Source organism: Pteropus alecto, unplaced genomic scaffold, assembly GCF_000325575.1.
Source record: "Pteropus alecto unplaced genomic scaffold, ASM32557v1 scaffold46, whole genome shotgun sequence".
Classification (NCBI taxonomy): domain Eukaryota; kingdom Metazoa; phylum Chordata; class Mammalia; order Chiroptera; family Pteropodidae; genus Pteropus; species Pteropus alecto.
The window spans coordinates 1,122,862-1,130,794 of record NW_006439231.1 but is presented as its reverse complement, the minus strand read 5'-3'; the positions used below and the strand labels follow the sequence as shown (position 1 = coordinate 1,130,794).

The following is a 7,933-nucleotide window of genomic DNA, read 5'->3' as shown; positions in this document are numbered from 1 at the left end:
ATCTGTAACCAGCTGGTGGTTTGACTGCGGCTGGATGGTCCTACTGGCCTCATCCACACATCTGGTACTGGTGGTCAGCTGGGGCTGGCTGAACCACTCTCTTCATGTGGCTTCTAATCCTTGAGGAAGTCAGCTCTGGCTCACATGAGATCTCAGAGCAATTAAGGAGAGAAGGGTAGCTGCATGTCCTTGGGCTAGAAATTCTTAGTGTTGAAATAAAGTACAGAAAGTTCTCATTTAACGTTGTTGACAGGTTCTGAGACTTTAAGCAAAATGATGTCTAATGAAATCAATTTTATCATAGGCTAATTGATATCAACAAGAGTTAAGTTCCTACAGCGTCTCATCAATGTTATTACAAAATGCTATTAAACGATGTTATCTGAGGACCTGTCCTTTTGGAGTTTTCAGTACAGAAGAAGCTGTGAATTGAATAATTCCAAATGTGAAATGTTTTATTGTACAGCAGCTATATTTCACTTAAAAATTATTTAATTTACAAACAATAAAATTCATTCTTTTTGGTGTACGGTTCTATAATTTTTGAAAACCACCACAATAAAGGTACAGAAAGTTTCATTACCTCAAAAGATGCCCTAATGTTCTTCCTTTGTCGTCAGCTCTTCTCACTGACAATCTCTGGTAACCACAGATCTGTTTTCCATTCCTATAGTTTTGCATTTTCCATATAAATGGAATCAGTATGAAACCTTTTGAGGCTGATTTCTTTCACTCATTATAATGTCTAGATTGTTATTAGTGTTGTGTTACTAGCTTATTCTTTTTTAAGTCTGAATAGTATTTACTGTATGGAGGTCCCAGTTTGTTTATCCACCCACTAATTTAAATGTATCATGGATATCTCCAGTTTGGGGTAATTATCAATTAAGCTATAAAAATATTCTTATACAGATTGTTGTGTGAACTTAAGTCTTTGTTTCACTGAGTAATTATCTAAGAATGACATTACTGGGTCATATGGTAATTATATGTCTAACTTTTTAAGAAACTGCCAACATTTTTTGCACAAATGGTCCTTACCTTTTTTGTACTTCTGCCATCAATGTCTGAGTTCCAGTTGCATTTTCACCAGCACTTGATATTGTCATTAAAAAAAATTCTGATAAGTGTGGTCTCTCTCTGTGGTTTTAATATGCATTTATCTAATAATTGATGATGTTGAGCATCTTTTCATGTATCTATTTGCCATTCATATATCTAATTTGGTAAAATACCTGTTTAAATTTTTTGCCCATATTTTTATTGGCTTGTTTTCTTATGGTTTTGACAGTATCGTGCATATTCTAAATATAGGTCCTTTATCAGATATGTGATTAGCAATTTTTTTTTTTAATGCTTTCAACTGCCTTTTGTAGAAGTTTTAAATACTGATGAAGTACAAGTTATCAGTTTTTGCTTCTGTGGACTGTATTTTTGGTATTGTATCTGAGAACTCTGCCTAACTCAAGACAACAGAGATTTTTTTCCTGTTTTCTTCTAGCAGTATTATAGTTGTTTCATATTTAGGTGTATAATCCATTTGGGATTAATTTTTGTTTATGGTATGAGGGATGGGTCAAGGTTAATTTTATTGGCATTTAGGTATGTAATTGTTCATTTGTTAAAAAAAGATCAACCTTTAATCGCATTTGCACCTTTATAAAAAATCAACTGACCATATTTTTGTGGGGCAGTTTCCATTTACATATGTTCCTACCCTTTTGTCAGTATTTTGCTATCTTGCAGTAACTCTGTCCTTAGAGTAATTCTTGAAATTAGGAGGTATGAGTCCAACAATGTTCTTTTCAAAATTGTTTGTAGTCTAGTTTCTTTGCCTTTCTGTATAAGATTTATTTATTTATCTATCTATCTATCTATCTATCTATCTATCTATCTATTTATTTATTTGCGTCAAATGGGTGATGTGCCGATGTAACAAGGTTTGAGGGAGCCACATCTCACACAACAGCATGAACACTCAATCATCATGCTTATGAACTACAAAATGATCGCTCAGTATACGTTTTAGAATGAACTTAATATCATCTACAAAAAAATCTTCCTTGGTTTTGATTTGGTTTTGCTGAATCTGGAGATTTTGCTGAATCAGGGAAAACTGAATGAAGGATGAGTTCTCTCTCAGGGTTTTAAGTGCCATGTTAACACTGCCACAGTACAGCACCTTGACTAAGGGCCATCCTCAGAGTAGGGCCAGAAGAGAAAAAAGAAAAAATGGAAAGAACCAAAGGGCTGTTCATATAACAGGTCAATACTTTTAGAAACAGATAGCCAGATTACTATTGCTCTGGTAGATGAGAGTTTGCTCAGTTTGCTTTGTGATCAGGAACAAATTACTCAACCTCCCAGCATTTCAGATTCTGTAGCTATAAGGATTAGGGATGACATATGAACAGATGGAATTAAAGGGAAACATGGAGAGAGACTTCAAATAATCAGACTATCTTCTGTAACCTATTTTCTTTCAAAAGCAGAGAGATGGTGGAAGAGTAAATTGAAAGAATGAATGAGAGTGGAAACTAGACTAAGAAAAGCTACAAAAAGGTCAAAACTCATCTTGACAAATAGTGCTGAAGTTTTAAGGACACTGGGGAACCCTACAATTGTTTAAGGAGTTCAGACTCATAGCTGACTGGGCACAGTGGGAATGCTAGAGCCCTTTTTTTAAAGTTACCTTAAGCAGGGAAATGGCATTTGTAAAGCACCTAAGGACTAAAATCTGAGACTTGGAGAAAGTTAAGGTTTTTCCCAATAAAATACTATCAAAAAGAAAATGAGATTTTCTTTGATCCTTATTAACTAATATCTGCATTCAGGTTTGTCTCTGACACCAGAAGACAAAAGCAACGATGGAACCAGAATGGTTAAAGATATTTCTTCATTTTTCCCAACTTCACAAATTAACAGTATAAACTGAAGGCCACTTTAAAATACGATAGGTTAGGTAACTGATATTAAGCTAACCAGGAAGAAAAAATGCTTCCTAGAGAAAAACTTGTTATGAATCAAGTTATAAGTCAAGGATAAATTAAAAAATTAAAAAAGCATCCGAATATTTAGTGTTTGATTAACATTTCTTAAACATGCCACCAATGTTCCAAATACAAGCAGGAAAATCACTTCATGTTGAAAGTCAAGAACTGCCCTGTTCCTTGATATTGGATCTTTAACCAAGCTTTTCCACCCACAATTTCTAGGCCAGAAGGGAGAAGAGAGAGGTTGAAGAAAAAATTTACATATTGCATGATATAAAATGGAACACTACCTTCACATATTTGGTAATTTATAATTTTCAAAAGGAAGATCTTTTAAAGAAAATCACCTCTATTTTTCTGATCCTGATTACTAAGTCACTTACCTGGACACCAGAATTAAACATTGTAGCATACAATTCATTATCTTATCAGAATAAAACCAATATACGGGGATACCATGGAATATGGCTGTGAGGGTAACTCGCAGGTATACACTTTCTATGCACTGGTGTAAGTTGAAAACACGGTCCTTTCTAAATGAAATTTTTATTTTCCTAGGCTTCGATTAAGTATATTTCCCTATATATAGTTTCCATAGAACATTCTCTATTTCTCCTAAATTCTAGCAATTCCAAAAAACGCCTCAGTAGGTTTTGTTGAAATCTGATTCGACCAATTTATCAATTATCAGTCACCCTGATTATCTAACTGGAGACCAGAGACATGAAATGTACTAGAAGCCTTTTTTCCAATGGAAATATACGTTTTTAATTGAAAATAAATAAATTTTACTCATTTCCATGTTTTCCCCTGATGTTCTTTTTGCTAGCTCAAAACCAATCTGTATCTCCTTTTGTAAAAACAGTAATCTATAAGGATGGTAAAAGGCTATATATAAGCACCCATTTCACAGTAGAACATGGTATGAAACTGATTATAATCAGAATTTCTTAAAAGTACCAATTCCTCATCCCCACACCAAATCTTCTGAATCAAAATCTCGGGGTATTTTTTCATAAATTTTTTTCCTGAAAAGCTTCCATAGATTTTGATTCAATTTGGAAATCACTTGTGCAATCAACCAAGAATCCAAAGATATGGCTTATATTCTACTCCTGGTTCTAATCATTTGAATTTTTGGCTTCTTTGGTTTCCTCACCTGAAAAAATGAAAGAATTAGAATGAATTCCTAAGGTCTGCTTAGCTCCATCATCTTATAAAGATGTGTCTTTATAAGAAGAGATTAGGACACAGAGGAAAAACCATGTGAGACAGAGGGAAAGGACAACTACCTACAAATGAGAGGGACCTCAGAAAAAATCAACTCCGCTGACACCTTGATTGCACTTTTAGCTTCCAGAATTGTGAGAAAATAAATTTCTATTGTTTGAGCCACTCAGTCTGTAACATTTGTTATGGCAGCCCCAGCAAACTAATTCAATGAGTTATTTGAAATGTCTGAACATAAGCAGTATCCTAAGCCTCCCTCACTTATTAATTTCTGAGGGTTGTCCAGAAATCTGCCTTTTTATCACACACCACAATGAAGTTTACAACCTACTTCTTTAAAATCTGAGATATCAAGTTTTAATTGTGCAAAGGTTACAAAAGATCAATCATCTATCATTTATCTAATCTATATCTTATTCCCAAGAACCTTACGATTTAATCTGAATATAGATAAGAAACAAGAGACTAAAGAATTCCAATGTGTTACCATCTCAAATGTTGAGTAAATTCTTGCATTTCATAAGAAAATACAGTGCTTAATACAGAACACTTAAAAAAATGGACTCCTGAAGATAGTGAGGCAATGAGGTTGACTGTTAACAAAGTGAAAAGGAATAGATAAGGGAGATAGAAATCAAAGCCCAGGTCTGGACCAAAGTGGAGAGTATAACAGAAGACCACCAACACATTTAGCTGGGAGAAACAACAGAAAAGGAGGCACAAAAAATTGCAGAAATTGAAATTGGCAGAGAAAGACCATAAAATGGCCTTTATAATTTAAATAGATATTAGAAAATATCTGCAGCAATATAAAAAGTAATCTAGCAGTTTTTAAAAAGAGAATCAAACAACTTCTACAACCAAAATTTAAAAATACATGGATGAAATAGTAAGTGCATATGAAACAGATAAAGAGAAGTAAACTAGAATATCGGTCAGAAGAAATACAGAACAAAACATGACAAGACAAAAACAACTGGAAAATATAAAAGACAAGATGATAAACATGAAAGGCGGAGTAAATCTACCATGCTTACTAAGAAGTCCCACAGAAGAGAAAAGAACGGAGGAAGAGGCAATACATGAAGGAGTATTATCTGAGACTCACAGAACCAACAAAATACAAAATACCAGATACAAAGAGCTGAACTAATCACAAAAAAGTTAACAAAAGAAATCTATACCTAGACACATAATAATTAAACTGCATGAAATGAAAGCAGATAAAGAGATTTCTTTTAAAGATGCAATATTTAGCCTGATAACTGACTCAACAGCAACAGTTATAAGATAGAAAATTATCCCCAATGTGTTAGAAGATAATAAAGACCAAATTAGAACTTTACATTCAGCAAAAATATTTTTGCAGAATAAGGGCAAAACAAAGATATTTTCATACAAAAAAACATTAGCAAGTATGATACCAGTGGATTCTAACAAAATGAAATTTTAAAGAAAATATTTCAGGTAGCAAGAAATTTATCTCAGATGGTAAGCCTGAGATAGTAAACAGAATAAAGAGCAAAGTAAGTGATATGTGTGGGTAAATACAAATATTGACTATATAAACAAAATAATAAAGCTTTGTGGAATTAAATGCATTAAAGCAAATGACGACAGAATTAAAATACGTAACAGAAATAAAATATATAACCATAGTATGCAAGTTGGGAATTAGAAAATTGTTTTAGTTATTATGTCTGCATATTAAATAATCTCCAAACTTTGTTGCGTAAACAATTCATGTTCATGGATTCTGTGGCTCAGGAATTTGGCAGGGTGTGGCAGGGATGGCTTGTCTCTGCTCCAGTAAGTTTGGGGCCTGAAATCATCTGAAAGCTTATTTCCTCACATGACTGACATCTGATGCTGGCTGTAGGTTAGGGGCTCAGTTTCTCTCCATGTGGGCTAGTTTAGGCTCCCTTACAGCATGTCAGAATTTCAAGAGTGAGCTTTCCAAGAGGGAGATGGCAAGCAAGAGAGGGCCAAGCAAAAGCCATAGTCTTTTATGACCTAACCTCGGAAGTCATACAATTACATATACTACATTCTGTTACATTAGTCGAGGCAGTCATAAATTTTTGTTTTGGTTCAATGGGTGTTTAATCAAATTCTGTCTCTTGATAGGGTTCGGGATGTGTGGCAAACTTCTAGAAGAGTGAGATTAGTAATATTGTCGTGGCCATTTTTGGGAAAAATAAAGGTAAATATGATTAACTTTAGTCTGAATATGCATGCTGTAAAATAGAGTAATCATCAAAAGAGGCAACCTGGGTGTCCACCGGTGGGTGAATGGATAAAGAGGTGGTAAATATACAATGCAATAATACTCAGCCAGAAAGAATAAAATCTTGCCATCTGCAACAACGTGAATGGGCCTAGAGGGTATTATGCTGAGGCGAATAAGTCAAAGACAAATATATGATTTTACTTTTATGTGGAATCTAGAGAACAGGATAAACAAACAGAACAGAAACATGCTCATGGATAGAGAGCATTTTGATGGTTGCCAGATTTGTGAGTGGGAGAGGTTGGCATGGGTAAAGGGGGGGTGTTGAGGTACAAACTGGTAGTTACAAAAGTCATGGAGATGTATAGCATGGGGAATATAGTCAGTAGTATTGTAATAATTATGTATGGTGTCAGATGGGTATTGGATTTATTGAGGTAATCACTTCATAAGTTATATAAATGTCTAATCACTCAGTTGTACATATGAAACTAATATAATATTGTATGAAAACTATAATTTTAAAAATTAAAAAAATAAAGCCACTAAACTGGTAGAGAGAAAAAAAAGGGATATATCAAGAAAAGAGAAACCATATCATTTACACTAAGAATTTAACCTAAGGAATTGGTTAAACAGGTTTAAGGAGAACTGAAAATGTCAGCAAGAGAATCAACTATTAAAGAGAAGAGGGAAAGATTATTAAAACCTGAAGCCTAGAAGAGATACCCTGCAGAGTGCCAGAGAAATGCTAGTGCCTAGAAACCAACAACAACTACTCAGAGAAAAAAAAAAAGAAAGCCATTGCTGAAGTGATGCTGACAAAATTGGGAAGCAAATGGCAAGGGTAAAAGTCTCTTCTTTTGTCCATAATTCCAATCTCCTTCTAGTGCCTGCTATATGTGAAACCAAAAGGAAGCCAAATGGCAAAGGAGAAATGAGGTCTGAAAAGCTCCAGAATACAGAAGAGTATCTGGCTTTGAGAGACAATCAGTTAATAATTGGCATAAATGGAATAAAGAAATTAGGTAAATACAAATTTAACAAGGCAAGAAATTAGAGAAAAATAATCATAGAACAGGCTAGATCAAAAAAAGAAAATCCATAAAATAAAATGGCAGAAATAAATCTAAACACATTAGTAATTAAATTAAATGTAAATGGCCTAAGTGTTCCTGTTAAAAGACAAAGATTATCAAACTGGACTTTAAAAGCCCCCAAATCCAAACTCTGTGCTGGAAATAAAGAAACATTGCCCTAAAAAGGACAAGAGTTGAAGAGGAACTTTTAATGAAAAATAAGAAAATATTTTAACTTAATATTAATATATCTCAAAACTTACGTAATATGACAACAGTGATTCGACTATAATGTAATATAACTGTTATATTACAGTAATATAGACATCTTTAAACTTTTAAATGCATATGTTGGAAAACAGGCTGAAAATGAATGAAGCAAGCATCCATCTCAAGAAGTT

The 7,933-nt window shown here is 33.8% G+C and overlaps 1 non-coding gene across 1 annotated transcript; it reads right to left on the bottom strand.

Annotated features, from left to right (window-relative positions):
- Positions 1–1,909: 1,909 nt before the first annotated feature.
- LOC112483549 lies at positions 1,910–2,010 on the bottom strand. Its single transcript, XR_003047654.1, has one exon. It is a non-coding gene; the product is annotated as a small nucleolar RNA U13 (small nucleolar RNA).
- Positions 2,011–7,933: the final 5,923 nt, after the last annotated feature.